We start from the raw sequence: 17,337 nt of genomic DNA, 5'->3' as shown, positions 1-17,337 counted from the left end.
TTGTTTCATTGTGGTATCCTTTTTTAAAAAAAACAAATGCTAAGTGGATTGATTTGCAAAAGCAAGAGCTGTGAAACAGTTTGTGTATTGAAAAGCAAGTGTTTAGGTTGAGCTACATGCTGCTCTGCCAGGATATTATACTGCGTACAACCTAAGGCAACCTGCAGGAATTGTGAACTGATCCAGGCAAATGATGCACAGGGAAAGAAAAAAACAGGATGGCAAGACATATTGCACAGCAGTGCGCAAAGCAGCCGTGCTGTGAAAAAACGAGGGAAGGCGGACAGCAAGAGACCCTACTGCAAGTCATCACACATCCCCAGTATTGGACACTGGCTTTTGATAAAAGGATGAAAACCATGCACTCAGTCTCAGCACTCATGCAACATATTATCTACTGGCTTTGGACTAGGTCTGTCAAACAATAGGTCAGATGGAAAAAAACAATTGGCGCCATGGCAGTGATGGCTTCTTGGAGTCTGGAAACTGGGTTCTTCATCCATAGTCCTGAAGGAGGGCCACCTGGCCATTTCTTGGAGGCTCCTCCCCCTGCGTCCCAGTAAAAACATCATGACAAAATGGAGACCAACCTGGCTGGGTCCATCCATCCATCAGCCAGACAGGGAGCAGCTGCAGAGAGCTTGCCTTGCCTCTTTCTACTAGAAAGAACACTTATAAGAACTCAGTACCTAAGAAGCAGTACCAGAGTTTGCTTTCTTCCTCCTCCTTGCCAATCCCCTTTTCCTTTTGTGTCGTGGATTGTAGACTGTACGTCTCAGGGCAGGAGCTGTCATAATTATTGCACGTTTCCCGGAAAGCATTTTTTCAGAAGGAGAACAGGGTAACCCCCATACTTTAAATAAAGCAATAAAGGTAAAGGTACCCCTGCCCGTACGGGCCAGTCTTGACAGACTCTAGGGTTGTGCGCCCATCTCACTCAAGAGGCCGGGGGCCAGCGCTGTCCGGAGACACTTCCGGGTCACGTGGCCAGCGTGACAAAGCTGCATCTGGCGAGCCAGCGTAGCACACGGAAACGCCGTTTACCTTCCCGCTAGTAAGCGGTCCCTATTTATCTACTTGCACCCGGGAGTGCTTTCGAACTGCTAGGTTGGCAGGTGCTGGGACCGAGCAACGGGAGCACACCCCGCCACGGGGATTCGAACCGCCGACCTTTCGATCAGCAAGCCCTAGGCGCTGAGGCTTTTACCCACAGCGCCACCCGTGTCCCAAATAAAGCAATAGATTTCATTAATTCACTCTAGCAGCCTCTTCCTAGCATTCCACCGTGAACTGCTTTCCAATGGCCACATCTGCTTTTTTGCTTTTTGCTTTCGAGCTGTTATTGTGAGTTTCTGTTTAATAGCTGCTGCAGTTTCTTTTCTCTTACACTTTAACACAACCTTTGGAGTCTTCTAGAATTTTAAGGGGCTTCAAAATACCTTGAATTGTGGAAGGTACCCTACAAAAACAAATTATTTTCCTCGCCTTCTATATAAACAGAAACCTATAGTTTCTTTTCCTGTAAGCTAACAATGGCTGCTGTGTCTGGCAGATGAAATGCTTTTCAAGAGACATGTCACGTGAGGGAGCCCTTTCAAAGGCATCTGAGATTTCTCAGATGCCGAAAGAAAAGCAGCCACGAGTATGCACACAGTTTACTTTAAATCAAGACATTCAGTATAAATGAGGCTCCAACTGAGACTAGATTGCACACAATGATCAGCAATACATTTGGGCTTTCTATAAGCCTTCTATATAATATTCAGGTTTGAATGCTGGCAGATAAAAAAAAATTAGAAACACATTGCTTGCAGATAAGTTACAATGCACTTGGTAATGCTGACAGACAGACCTTTTGAAAACAAAATAGTCTATTTACACTGAAGGAGTCTCTAAAGATTACCCAGTCAGATTTTGAAAGAAAACTGTTATTACCAGAAGCCTGATGTTGCATTTCATATAGTTGGATTAGTTATCCCCTGATTACTCATGATTTCCAAGAGTATTAATTTACTGTTTTGCAGCTTTGGTTTACCTATAGCAAGGTTATAGACACACCAAATTGTTGTTGTTTTTTAAAGAAAAGGCAGGATTCTGCATTGATTTTAAAAGCATTTGGGCAAGAAAAATAAAATATTAATTGAAAAGTCAAACCACCATAAAAGGCACAAGCCATCATCTGAGGCACGCCAGGGATTCTTATTTTCTTCTGCAAGAGGGGAGCTCTCTATGTTCACTTGAATATTTCCCAAAGTGTATGACACTGCATAGAACAGGAAGCTCCTGCACACGCAGGGCTCAGTTTGTTTGTTTACTGGAGCCCTGGAGTTCTCTCCAGTGGTCCATCAAAGTCAAAAGGATTTCTAGTACTGACCTCAACAGAATACAAAATAAGTGATTATACTTATGATCAGTTGTATATTCTGGAGTTGGAAACTGTGCTCCCCAAAAAACCAGAGTACTAAAGGTCAACAGCAGAAGGCATTCTTGTTGTTTTCATTTCAGGTGGCAAGAGAATGGAAAGTAAGAGAGTAGGATATTCTCATCCTTTTTCTCTTAACCCTGTCTTTAACTTTCTTGGGATGGGCAGCCTGCAGCTCTGCAAGACATCTTGTAGTAGAAAGGGACATGACTGTTGTGGGCAAGGGCATGGACACTGTAGTTAGCCCACAGGGTTCAAAGTCCTATTTTCTACTGGAAAATAAGGTTTGGAGCACTAAAAATAGAAAAAGAGGAGAGTGACTTTCATAAAGTTTGCATAAGCATATTTGCATACACACAGCCTGATCCCTGAGATCATCGAGATTGTTGTTCCCTGTGTTACAGAAGCTTGGGTGGAGTCAACAAGAAGTCACCTATGCAGAGGCAGAGCTAGCTGTTCCGGCACCCGGAGTGGGGCACATGCTGTGCACCTGGGGGCGGGGCAGGCTGCTTCCTGGGCAGGGAGGGAGGGAGCCATGCCACTTTGCCAGCAGCCTTCCTCCCTTCCCTCTTCCTTTTAACAGCTCAGGGGAGGCTCCCCCCCCCCCAGGAAGCAGGACGGGAGTGGGGGGCAATGGCACACCACAGGCCCGCAACTCCCAAGCCTCCCCCGAGCTGTGAAAATGAAGGGGGAAGGCTGCATCTCCACCCCTTCTCCCGACGGCTCATGGTAGGCTTGGGAGTCACAGACGGGCTGCGTGTCAAATGTCACCCCCCTCAGTGATGACACACAGGGCGGACCGCCCCCACCCCCTTCCTCCGTCCCTGCACCCATAGGGTGGAACACCCAAGATTCGGCAGGCATCCTTCATTTTCACTTTCAGACCCTTTTGTGTGCGAGACCGTTCCTTCCACTTGTGGTTGCCGCCATGCACGTCTTGCATGCACAGGGGGGAGCAGCTGGCTGCAGTTCTAGTTTTAAGTGTAATCCAGAATTAGCAAGCTAATCAGCAGGGCAGCTAGGTGGGAAATGGGGCTGCTGTCCAACCCCTTTCCATAGAGAAACAACTCAAGGGGCAGCAGCCAGGGCGGTGTGTTAAATAGCCACCCATTACCTTTGGGCTCCCTTACCCATCTTCCAAAGCAATTAAAACTTATTTTCACCAATCAGGTTTAGGTTCTTTGCTAATAGAAACAAGCAAGCCCTGCACTGGCCAACGAGGAATGCATGCACACACAAAAGAACATTTTACTAGTTTTCTTGAAACTTTCTTGGCTTCCCTTACAATTTCTCAGACGTTTCACCTAAAAAGATGATGCTCAAATTTGCCTTGACATTTCACTTCAGGGAAAACGCAATAGCAACTTAAGAAATTGCCACTGTTAATCATGTAATTATCAGTTTCTTTTCTTTCTGCATTTCATTTTCCCTCTGATGCCATAATGGATGTGTTAATTCTTAAGGTGCTCTGTGAAAACCGTGTGACTCCTCACCTGGGAAACTGCACGAGCTGCAGCAAGGGGCTGAACCAAAACAGGCAAACAAGTTAACTTCACAGCCTTGTTACTCAGACCCCCTCTGCTTCCTCAGTTAACCCTAAAGGAGGCTGTGAAGAAGACAGGCAAAGTTCATTTGCCACCTGCGAGAACCAGTGCCCTTTGCTGCATGAACTTTATTGGCTTTCAGCACTATGCTATGCTGCAGCACTGCTCTGAAAGACACAGAAAGAGTTGCCCAACCAGTTGCCTGGGCAACTTGGGACACCACCTGTTGAGGCTGAAACGCAGCGCCAGAAGAAAGGGAGACATCTTGACATAGCCTAGGCAATCAGGCCAGAAAATTATAGCCACTTCCATTATTACACAATTTCTTCATACTTCAGAAGAGAACTAAAACATAATACACACAATATGTGTCAATTATTCTTAAATTGGGCTAAGCCAGTCAAAATTACCCTACATAATTGACAGAGCATTTCTTATTTGTTCAATCACGGGCTCAGAATGTCTCTCAGCAAGGCAAATTTAGTGGAGGACTGAAGATAAGCAATTAGTTTGACTAGCAGCAAAGCAGCCCTTGCAGCTTTTCCTTGCAAGGAGCAGCAGAGGATTTCCAGTGGCTTATATAAGACAAGATCAGCATGGCATGGCAAGGAAGCTGCCATTGGTCTCTCTCTCTCTCTCTCATTGCTCTGAGTCCACAGTCTGGCACCCTCTGGAGTACCTGCACCCACAGCGCCCCCCCTCTTCGAAATTAGGTTCAGACCCACTTCACTTGCCCCTTCACAACTGACTCTTGCATCAGTTGATGTCATCTCTGTGGGTCCATACCATGGGTAGGCAAACTAAGGCCCGGGGGCTGCATCTGGCTCAATCAGCCTTCTAAATCCGGCCCACAGAAGGTCCGGGAATCAGTGTGTTTTTAAATGAGTAGGATGTGTACTTTTATTTAAAATGCATCTCTGGGTTATTTGTGGGGCATAGAAATTCGTTCTCCCCCCCCCCAAAAAAAAATATAGTCTGGCCCCCCACAAGGTCTGAGGGACAGTGGACCGGCACCCTGCTGAAAAAGTTTGCTGACCCCTGGTCTATACGCAACATTAAGAGACCAACCCCCAGCACTGGCACAATATGGGGGTGATAACAGGTTCTTCTTCTCTTTCCTCCCCCCGAAGTCCTGGGATTAGGTCTCCTCTTCCCACACTAGGACCTCAGGGCTCTCAGCCATTCCATTTTATATTCTCCTGTGATCTGCTTCCATAGCATATAGACTGTGGCTTACACATTGATGAAGCAGGCCCCTCCAGCTAGCAGGCACACCCATCCTCAGCTCACCAGCCGGTGAGTGGTTCAATTCTGCTCAGTTTGACTGCCCAGGCACATTAGCCTGCTGGGAACAGGAACATGCAATCCAAGTGTAGTGCAGGGCTGGTTCAAAATGGCATCAAACCATTTCTGAATATAGACCAAAAGCATCTTCCTGCTCTCACACCCAACTGGGCAGCTGTATCTTCAGAGGCATCCAAATCTGTGCTGCGTGTAATAGTTTGGTCCTCTTTTTGGTCTCAAAAGGGTGTCCAAAAGTATCCAAACAAGCCCAAACCCACACTTTGATTGTGGGAAGTACCACACTAAATTGGTCTGCAATATCTCACAATTGCCTTCCCACACCACCCCATCAAAGAGTTAGCTGAGCCTGTAAAATATATTCTAGAGGTTAAATAGCTGCTTGTGGAAGTAGGTAGGATATAAAGCCACCTGGTGACAGAGGTGAGAGCCAAACAAGGAGGAGTTGGGTTAGCTGGTTTGCACTCCTCCAATTTTTCTCTCAGTACAGGCCAGAACTCCTGCTGCCACTTCACTGCCTGATTTTCCTCTTAACAACTGCTGGAGTCCCTTGAAGGTGCTCTGCTGTGAGGTCAGTGGCTGTAAAATAAAACGCTATGCTGTAATATAAATGTCAGGGAACATAATTCCCCTACACACACAAACATTTTATCTGTGATTTACTTATTTAGCTTGTTTTCTGCTTTTTAGTGAAAGCTCGGCTCCATCAATATCATTCTGTACATATTTATATTTATTTCAGTGTTTTGTTTCTGTCAAGAAGCTATAATAGAACTTGAAATACCAGCCTTTAAATTAAATTTGTGAAACAGAAACAGGATTTTATTTGGTCCTAGACCTAATTTGTGAGGTAATTTAAGGAAGTCTGTTTTCTCTTGATTCATTTATGGCCAATGAAGTGATATGATTTATGCTGGGTCATACTGTACTGCCAAATTGTTGTTGGGTAAATTTTGTTGACTTTATTGTTAACTGTTCAATTTGGTGCGTTTTATGTTATTATTTTATGCTGACTGTATTTTTTTTTAAATCAGGAGGCTAATACATGAAAAGAATAAATAAATGTCCAGTAGATTACTGTATGGGCTGTTGTGGCACAGTTTGTTTCATCTGTATATGATGAGTTGTTTTTACCAGTTAAAACAATAATCATTTGCAATACCTTCCAGAACTGTATGAAACTAGAACACAACTGGTACAGTATATTCTGTAAGCTTCTATTACAAAATACCTTGGGCCATTCTATTTTGCCTAGCATTTTACATTTGAGTCCATTTGAGTGCCACTCCCAGGTCTGAAACACTGGAAGGAATGGTCCAATAAATTTTATAATAAACCCATACAAAATTTATTATGGCAGCCAATAAATTGAATCTATCCTGATAGATTATTTCAGACACAGGATTTGATTGCACCGAAGTAGCAGTTGTCAAATAAATGTAAAATGTGCATTTGTTTTGCTTGCTCATTGATGGATATTCCATTCACTTAATGATAAAACAAATACTTCTGGGTTTTCTACAATAACCGTAGATATGAGAAAAAAATGTTTTTAAAGTTAAAACTGAATCAGACTAAGCACTGATATCGGAAGAATTCCCCTGATCTCTGTAATATGATCTCCATGTTCATTTAAATGAAATATGTGAGAGCATTGAGTCAAACACTCAAAATTGATATTCTTGATGCATTGTCATGAAAGTTTTAGGTCCTAAAACTTACCATTCTAAGATCCTATTGTATTGTACAGGTACCTAATTCAGCCTGTGAGCTGGTCAATTATAGAACAAAATTTCCCACAATGGAATTTTATCCGAGCCAAGTTCATATCATTAGTCTGACTAATCATCAGCAATGTGGGTTAAATCATATGTAATTGAACCACGATTCTCTTAGCTGTTGTTTCATTGCCTTTGAATGTCAAAATTGAACCTTCTGTTTCTCCTTGCTAACTGCTGTCCTTTAGTACTCAGCATTTTCTTCTTTGCTTAATAGCATCTTGCACTCTTGAAAACTTCATACTCTCCTGACAAATAGCTCTACTATGGCATTAACTACAGCATAAGTCAGTGTAGACAAAAATCTACATGAAAAGGAAGCCACATTCTAGTAATTTCGCAAGAGTTTTTTAAATTTATTTTAGAAGATGGCAATGCAACACCTTTGGAGCAAAAAAAAGGTGTAAATCAAGAAAATTTACTTCTGTCTGCAAGTCAGGGTAACTGAAGATATCGGAGACAGATTCTTTCATCCTGGGAATCAAAATATAGATGAAGTTTCCTCTTCTCTGGAACAGAATTTCACTTTAAAATACACTCTACTTGATTCTCTAGATAATAATAATAATAATAATAATAATAATAATAATAATAATAATAATAATAATTTATTATTTGTACCCCGCCCATCTGGCTGGGTTTCCCCAGCCACTCTGGGCGGCTTCCATAGAAACCAAAAATACACGAAAATATCACACATTAAAAACTTCCCTGAACAGGGCTGCCTTAAGATGTCTTCTGAATGTCAGGTAGTTGTTTATCGCTTTGACATCTGATGGGAGGGCGTTCCACAGGGTGGGCGCCACTACCGAGAAGGCCCTCTGCCTGGTTCCCTGTAGCTTTGCTTCTCGCAATGAGGGAACCGCCAGAAGGCCTCAATCTACTTTTAAATGCATATATTTTAAAATGAACTCACAGGGACTTCCACTATCAAAGTTTCTTACAAAAACAGAGATGCTTCTCAGAGGAGTTTTTCATTTTTGTTTTAAGGGGGGGGGGGGATACCCAACCCTTCAATTATGCCTTTAAAATGAAATGGTGTCAGATTTCTGGGGACTAATTTAAATCCTTCACAGAATAACCAGATTACACAACATTAATGACAGATAACTTTTGTTTTCCAGGTCTTATCCAAGGTCTGCATACATCCCACGCTTTTCACAGGAGAAATACACCATAATTATTTTTTGGACGGTTGGGGTTGTATCCAAAGCTAGTCCTATAGACCTACTGAAATTAGCAGACAAAACTAATCTAGTTTAATTAATTTCAGTAGACCTACTTGGAGTATAATTTAGCTGGATGCAACTCACTGTCTCCAATTATTGTGGACCCCCAGGGCCAATTCCACAGCACTCGTTTTTAGAGGAATATATTTGAGGGAAGTTAACTCTTTTCCTTTGTTTGCGTTTGTTAAACCTGAATAGTAACTGGAAACTTAAACTTGTGTAACATTTGTATATAACAAATTGATATTGTTGTGTTGAATATATACTCCCAGCTGTTTAGAATCAATGACGAAACAGGAAGTTCATCTGTGCTGAGGCTTAGTTTTCTTTAAGGTTCCAGTGAACTGCTTAGAAGGCCAGAGTTTATTTCGATGGCATTCTCCAGTGAAAAAGGGACATCAACATCATTTAGGAGACAGAATGGGAGTACAGAATAGGTTCTCCATTTTTTCTTCTTCACTACCATAATTAAACCTTATAACTGCACCGAGCTTTATTCTGTATGAAGGAGTAGTAGCAATTATTTCTGCTCCCTTATTTACTGCCTTACACACACACACACACACACACACACACACACACACACACAATCGCTGAGGAACTTGTTAGGAGACTGCAAAACTCCAGAAAACTGGTGCTTTGGAAACACAAAAGCAAAACAGAACTATATTTGAACTAAAAAGATACCGCCCATATTCAGTTAGCAGCCAAATTTCTTTTTCTGGATAACGCGATTGAGTATTTAGTGCAGGGATGGGGACCAGATGTTGACAGACCTCAACTTCCGTCACCCAAACCAGCAAGACCAATGGCCGTAGATGATGGGAGTTGTAATCCTACAAAATTGGGAAGGCTACAGGTTTCCAATCCTAATGTGATAAAAGAGCAATGCCAAACATTCAAGGAAGATCCATCTGGTTAGAAGTCTAGTTAATAAGCTCATTCTCTGTCTCACTTTTATGGAAGTTCAAGACAGCAGTGACTAGAAGCTTGACCATTAGGGTCATGACCCCAATAGGACCTCCTTCTGAAAGAGGTTAAGAAACTGATTCTATACTCAGGGTTAGATCTAATCTGTCCCAGTGAAATCAATGTGAAAAACTAGTAATGACTTGGATTTCAATTGGATCTAAGTGCAACTGATTTAATTCAATTGGATCTAAGTTCCTCTAATTCTCAGTGGCCTGAGATTCCCAGAAGGGGTTGCAATACATTTTTTTTAAAGCAGGTGTTATCAGCTGATATGATTCTCTTTCTCTTTCCATTACGTACTGTGACCATTTACAGTTCATTTCATCTTTTTTTAATTTCCTTTTTATCATTGTATTTGAGCAATCTTACAAAACTGGCAAATTCTCCATTCTCAAGATCAAACAAGATGTGATTGGGGCAGTCATGCTTGATATTTAAGTATTTATTGTATGTTTTTCTAAGGCATCTCATAATAAGCTCTCTAGATATCATACCAAACACACACAATTTTGTTGTTGGCATCAGTCTGTCTCAGAGACAATGGAGTGCACCTCTGGGGGTGAAGTCAGACCACTGCATTAGCAGCAGCAAAGTGACCTCCTTGGGGCGCAAACCTGGGCAGTGTGTGTGGAGGTCCTGGGCTGCTCACACACAAATAACCATCTCAATGAAAACAAACTTGAATAAAAAGCTACAAGAAACAAGCGAGCCAAAAGCCCCAAATACCAAACTAGCACAATAAAATACCACATGCAGCACAGAAATGAAAACAGCTACAAAACAGACTTAAACAAGATCTTTAAAAGGCATGGGGAAACAAAAATGCTAGACTTAGCTTGGTACTGAGAAGACAACAATGCAGGCACCAGACAAACCTCCCCAGGGAGAACATTCCTAGCTGGGGGACCACCACCAAAAAGGCCCTCTCATGATAAACCACTGAGCTACAGATGGGCATGTAGTGAAGGACTTCAGTAGATAACCTTAAGCCAGTGTTAGCCAACATGGTTCCGTCCAAATGTTGCTGAACTGCTGACCATGCTGGCTGGGGCTTATGGAAATTTGAGTACAACGTCTTCTGGTGGGCACCAGGTTGACTAACCCTGTCTTAAGGCATATAGGAAAAGGCATTCCATTAGGTTCTGAAGTCCCAAGCTATGTAGGTCTATATAGGTCAGAAGCAGCATCTTGAATAGGACTCAGAAACAGATTAGAAACAAACACTGGTGAGAAAGGGCTGAGTCCAAAGTATAAGGTTCTTTTTTCCTACCCTTGCTCTGACCATGGAAGTGGTGTAGACTGGGAGAAAAGTGACTGAAGCAAATGAGCATGGGGTGTTAATGGGGCTGCCATATGTCTGGAATTTTCCAGATATATCCAGGATTCGTCTGTTGGAAATAGCGTCTGGGTGGAATTTCAGAAAATAGGTGAAAATGGCCAGGAAAACCTAGCCGAATGGCAACCCATATCAGAAGTGGGCTTTTTGTGTGTGCGTGAATTCCCTTAAAAAAAAAAAAAAAAGCTTACAAACTTAAACAACTTTTTTGTCCGGATTTTCATGTTGTGAAATATGGCAACCCTAAGTAAAGGGAGGCTTCAATTCCCCATGTGCCCACCTCTTTGGATATGAACTGTATATTAGCCCCATCTTATCAGTGAACAGGGAAGATTCAAAGTTACAAAAAGGTGTTGGCCCCACCAGTTTGTTTGGCCCTCAGTTTTCCCTAGAGTTAGAACCTGTTTAGGATGCAGTTATTCAACAGCGATCAGGAAGCAAGAGAATATTATATTAAATACTGCTGAAATTGTGACGCACACTTCCTTAAGTTACTAAATTCGTAGAGCAGTTGGCACCATTGAAAGCATGTTTTGTGAAACAATTCCAGCATTGCAAATCTTCCTTGGCAAATTCCACACCTCTGAAATAATACTATTTCTTGTGTAGCCACGTGTGTGGGTGAGAGAGATATCCCAGGAAAGGGGGGGGGGGACCCAACAAAAGAGTGTTTTATAAAGCAGCCCCATGTTCTTTGGTATTTAAATTATACTAGCTAGCCATGGTATCACACATTTAGGCATAACAGTGGTTCGGAGAGGCAAAATAGATATGGAGAACCTGAAAACATGTGCATAGCCTAGAGAAAAAGAGATTAATAGGGACATGCTCTGAAATATTTTCAAAGCTGCTAGAATGAAAAAGGAGAGCAATTGCTCAGAGTCATTTGGATTGGGAAAGCAGAACCATGACAGAGAGCTATAACACCATAAAGCTGAGTACTTACAATCACTATAGAAGTAGTACTATTTTATTTTTTAAAAAAGATTAGGCTAAATATATTGATTAGCCCATATTCTATAGACCACCTGGATTTTTGCAAAAAGAACTCAACTATTGAACGTGAGTTAGCTTGGAAGAAAAGTGAGGTGGGTTAATTTGAATACTTTGTTTTCTGACAACACCAGAATTTCCAGATCAGAAAGACACAACCAAGGAGGGGCAGATCTATCAATGCTGGTTCTTGTTGGGATTTCATTCCTCCCGGTTGCAGAATGTGTGATTGTTTTCATCACATGTCTTTGTTGACATTCCATACTGCTGGAGTCATGTGAACGGAAGTTCAGTTACACTGTTCCGTTATGTTATACTTTTGCTTTTCTTCTCTCTTGGAGATGAAGAAGGAGAGAGGAGCCATGATTTCCTTTGTTCTGTTTTGTACATAATAAAGTAACTTAAAAATCCACACCTCCAATGCCTAGCTTCTGATTGGACTCTGCTTTTGTATTGTGTGCACATATCTTTGGATGTGTGTCGCAGAAGCATGTCAGAAAAGAAGAGTGATGGATCTTCCCGAGGGTCACATGTGGGGGAGAACGCTCCTGCCTGACGTTCTCTAGTTGGTGCAAGAAGCCCAGCGAGGTCGCTCTCTGTGTACCCAGGCACAACAGTTCTCTCAATTTCTCATTTTCCAATCTTAAGTTCAATTTGCTACATTTTCAAGTCAGTTTTTTAAAATTATTTTTTAAGTACTCATGAAAATTCATCAGCATTTTGGGTGGAATTTTTCTTGGGATGCACATTATTATGAGCAATTTTATTTGTCTGTGGCACAACAGCAATGGGAACAGTACATCATTGTTTATGTAATTTTGGCTGATATGCACACTTTTGATAAAACATATTTCCCCTAATATTTAAGCTCTCCATATTATAATGCATTCTGTATGTCATTTCCCATGAATATATGCATTTTTATGTACACTTTACCTTATTATATGCATTTTTATAGACATAACTTGGCTGAAGAACTGCATTGCAAAATTCAGGAAATATTTTTGGAGAATGATTGTTTCAGTCTGCGTATTATTTTGAAAAGTGTGAACTAGTTGAATCTGCCTTTAAATGCAAACTGAATCAAATTTCTCTCCTATCTCTAGCAGTGACCTAACCATTCTGAAACCTCAACCATTTTGAAATGAATTAATGTGCTGCTGACATAACTTTTAACGTTTTGCATGTATATTCTTTTGCAGAAAACAGCAGGAAGATAGCATGCATTTTCATAAATTAAGGACAGCAAAGATTATCTCACATACAGTGTTTTTAGATATAGCTTGGAGAAAGGGTTTCAACATGATGTACCTTTTAGCTTTGCGAAATGCAACTGAATTGCTCATGCTTAAGGAAGGTTAACTTGAGAATCGACGGTAATAAAATTATATGATATAAGTGTGTCAAAGAGCCAAGATGTAGCAAAAAGATTTTTTATGAGAGTTGGAAGGGCCAAAGGCCAATGTAAGAAAAAAGAATTTATGTAGCATTCCAAGAATAAAAATTGCTTGAATGAGAGAGGTTACCAGTTAGGACATTGGAAAAACTTGCCAATTTCAACTAATTAGTAGCAAAGTTAGCACCAGAAATTATCTGGCAGGATTATTTTTCCAAGCCAAACTGAGAAGTAGAAAAAATTATCAAGCTGTCTTTACCACCTCCGTCACCTACAAAAGCCATTCTGTGACACCACCAATCAAAACTCCATTATTCAAATGCCCTTGTATTTGTGTATTTTAAAAAATTCTTATCTGCTCCTGAGTTTTAAACCTTTATTTTAACATACAGTTAAGAAAAAGTTTTTAAAAGGTGAAGAGGTTCACAGCACCATGCAAAGGAACAGCAACAATGCCTCTGCTCAACAGGCTGTCAGACAGGAAGGAGAGTCATGGTGTTGGGCCTACTATCTCACCGCTGGAGGTCAGGTAACTCTCTGGCTTTTTTGTGCCATTTTCCCACCCTGCCTGCCTCTATTTGCTGCCTATTGCTGCACCCCACTGGCAGCTGTGGATCACTCTGGGCCAGTCCAACCCAACTCACAGCAGTCTGTATGTAAGGTAAAATGTAAAGGTAAAGGACCTCTGGACGGTTAAGTCCAGTCAAAGGCGACTATGGGGTTGCGGTGCTCATCTCGCTTTCAGGCTGAGGGAGCCGACGTTTGTCCACAGACAGCTTCCCGGGTCATGTGGCCAGCAGGACTAAACCACTTCTGGGGAAACGGGACACTGTGACGGAAACTAGAGTGCACGGAAATGCTGTTTACCTTCCTGCCACAGTGGTACCTATTTATCTACTTGCACTGGTGTGCTTTCAAACTGCTAGGTTGGCAGGAGCTGGGACAGAGCAACGGGAGCTCACACCGTCATGGGCATTTGAACCACCAACTTTCTGATCGGCAAGCCCAAGAGGCTCAGTGGTTTAGACCACAGCATCACCCGCATCCCTCATACTGTAGGTGTATGACCCCAGCTCATCCAAATCCCCGCAAACATGCCTGATTTGGGTAAAGCCTCAGACAAATCTGGTGCACAGCCCTAGCTAGTAGCCTCAGAAACCAGAAATAACAGTTCCGACTTTTCTGGTGAAGAGTGTGAATCACTTGCCACCAGTGGCTGTTAGCTCTCCTAAGAGTCCCCAATGGAGAAGGCAGTGGACACGGTCAGTGGCCATCCAGAAATAGCAGAGCGCCATCCCTTTAAATTCATTGCGACTTCACTTGATTGGCAGGGCTCTTCTATTCATAAGGCCCTGCTTTGGTTACGATAGCTCAGATCGATATGTGCGTCTTCTCTGTCAGTTCTCCCAGGTCCTGCCACTGCCACCAGGAACAGCCTTTTTCACTTCTGGACAGCTCGTGCTTAATCCTGCAAGATTTGCATAGTGCCTTTTGGGATCACAGTCTGGGCAGAGCAGGAAATCTATAAGCAGAGCTAACCATTTAGGCGCTCCAGCAATTTCACACACTCCTTAATGAGACGGCTCTGCACTAAACCCTTCGAATAAGTGAATGCCTTCAGCCTGTGATGCACATTCACATTTAGATATTCACAGAACGCCGTGTTCTATACGCTACGATCTGTGATGACCATTGCAAGAAGCTCTCCAACGCTTGATACATTCTCGATCTCTTTTGTTTTCTCCTCGTGGATTTGTTTGCCGTGTACATATCCATTCTGTGCAGCTTTGAGACTGTGCGTTCTTCAAAAGCTACAAGCTGCATGGAAAAACACTGCCTGTGCGTTTCACATATCCTCCCATTTAGGGAGCAGGTTTTATCTCTCTAGCTAGCTCCTTCTGGCATGATTTGATTGGGCCAGATGGAAAATTACCTCAACTCAGAGATTTCAACATAATAAATCATACGAGCCTTCCTCTCTTCGAAGTAAAATGTAGGCAAAAGAAAGTTGCTCCCGATGACAAGAACTACTATGCAAACTTTACGAACTGGTGCCCGAGTTGACTCATTTTCTTCTTTCCTCCTCATCCTTCCCCCACCCCACCTTCATATCAGGTCTTCTAAATTCTAAGCCTGTGGGCAAGGACTGTCTTGTTTTTATTTATTTTTATGCAAGCAGCTCCAGGAGCTTTTTGAAATGTTTAAAATAAATAAAATCAGGCACACAACTTCCTCTGTTGCTTTGACTGGCCAGTGGTGATGGTATGTCAACAGTTTTCCTCCCTGGCCCAATTAAGATGCAAGGGAATGAGGTTTTGAATCGACGTGCACAACTGGTTGTGCCTTCTCGATAAGAGAGTTCCCCTGTTGTATGATAGTTTTAGAGCACTGTCCATCGCACATTGCTTGGCAACCAGAAGATCCCAGGCCTGGAATCCCAAAAGATAACCTTAGATGTGGGGAAGTGGAGGTGGGGGTTGTCTTTGAACCTGGAAAGCTCCCATAAGCAAAGAGCCCTACACTGGATGGAGCAATTTCCTGATTCCATACAAGGAACCTTTATATATTCCAAATAAATCATATATGACTCCATATAAGGCAGCTTTCGATGTTCAGATTGTGCCGGGGTGTGTGAGTTCACTGATAAGCTGTCCATAAGTGACAAAGATCGGAAACCTAACAGCTGATGTGTGCAAACAAGGTGAATATGACTAATAAACTTTATTTGTACATTTATGAAAGCAGAACAGGGATGAGGTTGCCTGGTTTCTCCAATCCATATCACTCCCCAACCCATTCCGCACCATCCTCTACACTGTTCTGAAGGATCCCCCTGCCAACCGAAACAGATTTCGACCCAGTGGATCAAAGGCCATTCCAGAAATGGAAGGGCATAAAGGGAGTCCATCCATATTCTGCAATTCAGGATGCAATCATTTTTCACTAAATCACTTTTCCATGAGTTTTGCCTGAAAGCAAGATTTCATTTTAGTTTTGTTTCTGCTATTTAATTTTTGCATGCCCACCAGTCCCTTTCATATTTAAATCAAATTATGCACACTTTTTTTTTACTCTGAGTATATTACTGTTTTCCAGCTGTATTCTGGTTAAGTAACACTGAATCTAATCTGAAATGCAGTTGTGGATAAGATGAAGAGGGATTTATATTTTCTGTTTAGCATTAGAGTGCAGAGGGATAAATAGCTCTCAAATTTCCACAATAAGACAACGCATTAAGGATATTTACATTCCCCATTATTGTATGTTATAGCTTCCAAGATCTGTGAAGAAACGTAATCAGTAATTCTTCCCCTTCAACAATCCCTTGGGCCCCTTAAGCCTTCTCTGGAAGAGGTCAGAGACATGCCAGAAAAGTTCGCCAAAGGGTCTGATGATCTCTTGGCTAGAATTGCTCTTATTCTTTTCTCAACACCAGTCAGATTTCTATTCTCTTTGTTATTGGTTTTTATCTCTCTTTTGTTTGGTCGCCTTTATTTCTGCGGCACATGGGAGGCTGCCAAACTGGGTCTTTGACCCGGGTGAAATAAAGCCTAGTTTCACCCCTGGTTGAAGTTCATACATATACAGCTAGCCTGCCTGGCTCATCAGGTTTGCCAACTTTCATAGCCTTGCAGTAAACCACTTGCCAGGGCAAACTGTTATTACTCCAGGAGGAAAGATTCTCCATTATTTAAATGCCCTTATGGCACATTAGTTCATGTGCTCAAGCACAGTATTTTAGTGAGCAACTTGATTAGTGGCAATGTAACCACACGAAACATTGTTTACATTGCCAACTTCAGCTGAGATAGCCACATACCTTCAGATGGATTATGTATAGAACATGTAACACAATAGGGTCCTCTTCACACATTAGTTGCACATAGAGGGCAAGCCTATTGAAAGGACTCAGCCAGGGCTACACAGATAACTCCACTTTCAAAGTTGAATTTTTCATCCTGCCCCATCCATTGCCACTACTATCACATTGAGAGTAATATTGGCAGCAAGGAGTCTTCTCTATGGAGGTTACCTATGGAATTCAGAACCCTGATGAATAAATAAAGCACCACACCAGATATTATTTTCAACACAAAAAGGGGCAGGAGGAATTCATATTGAAAGATGGGGCTAAGTACACATACATGAGGCCCCTTTAAACAGGCTTGGCCTCAAATTCCTCATGAATGTGAGACATTTTTTTTGCAAATTTAAGTTATGTGAAAAACCTCTAAAATAGAAAAATCAACTCCAAAATCTAGAATTCATCAACACACACACCCAAAGGGTTTTTAAATGAATTTTATTACTTCCTCAGAGTGCAGTTCATAAAACAGATTAAGAAGGTTTACTTTGACCTACTTC

The 17,337-nt window shown here is 42.0% G+C and overlaps 1 protein-coding gene across 1 annotated transcript in view; it reads right to left on the bottom strand.

The window, feature by feature from the left end:
- Nucleotides 1-17,337, bottom strand: part of IMMP2L (inner mitochondrial membrane peptidase subunit 2) — a 489,148-nt gene that overhangs the window by 77,507 nt on the left and 394,304 nt on the right. The gene's annotated exons all lie outside the window — the stretch shown is intronic.

The sequence above is a fragment of the Podarcis muralis genome, chromosome 10 (assembly GCF_964188315.1).
Source record: "Podarcis muralis chromosome 10, rPodMur119.hap1.1, whole genome shotgun sequence".
NCBI classification, from domain to species: Eukaryota; Metazoa; Chordata; class Lepidosauria; order Squamata; family Lacertidae; genus Podarcis; species Podarcis muralis.
Note: the sequence above shows the minus strand (reverse complement) of the source record. Positions and strands in the feature narration are given on the sequence as shown.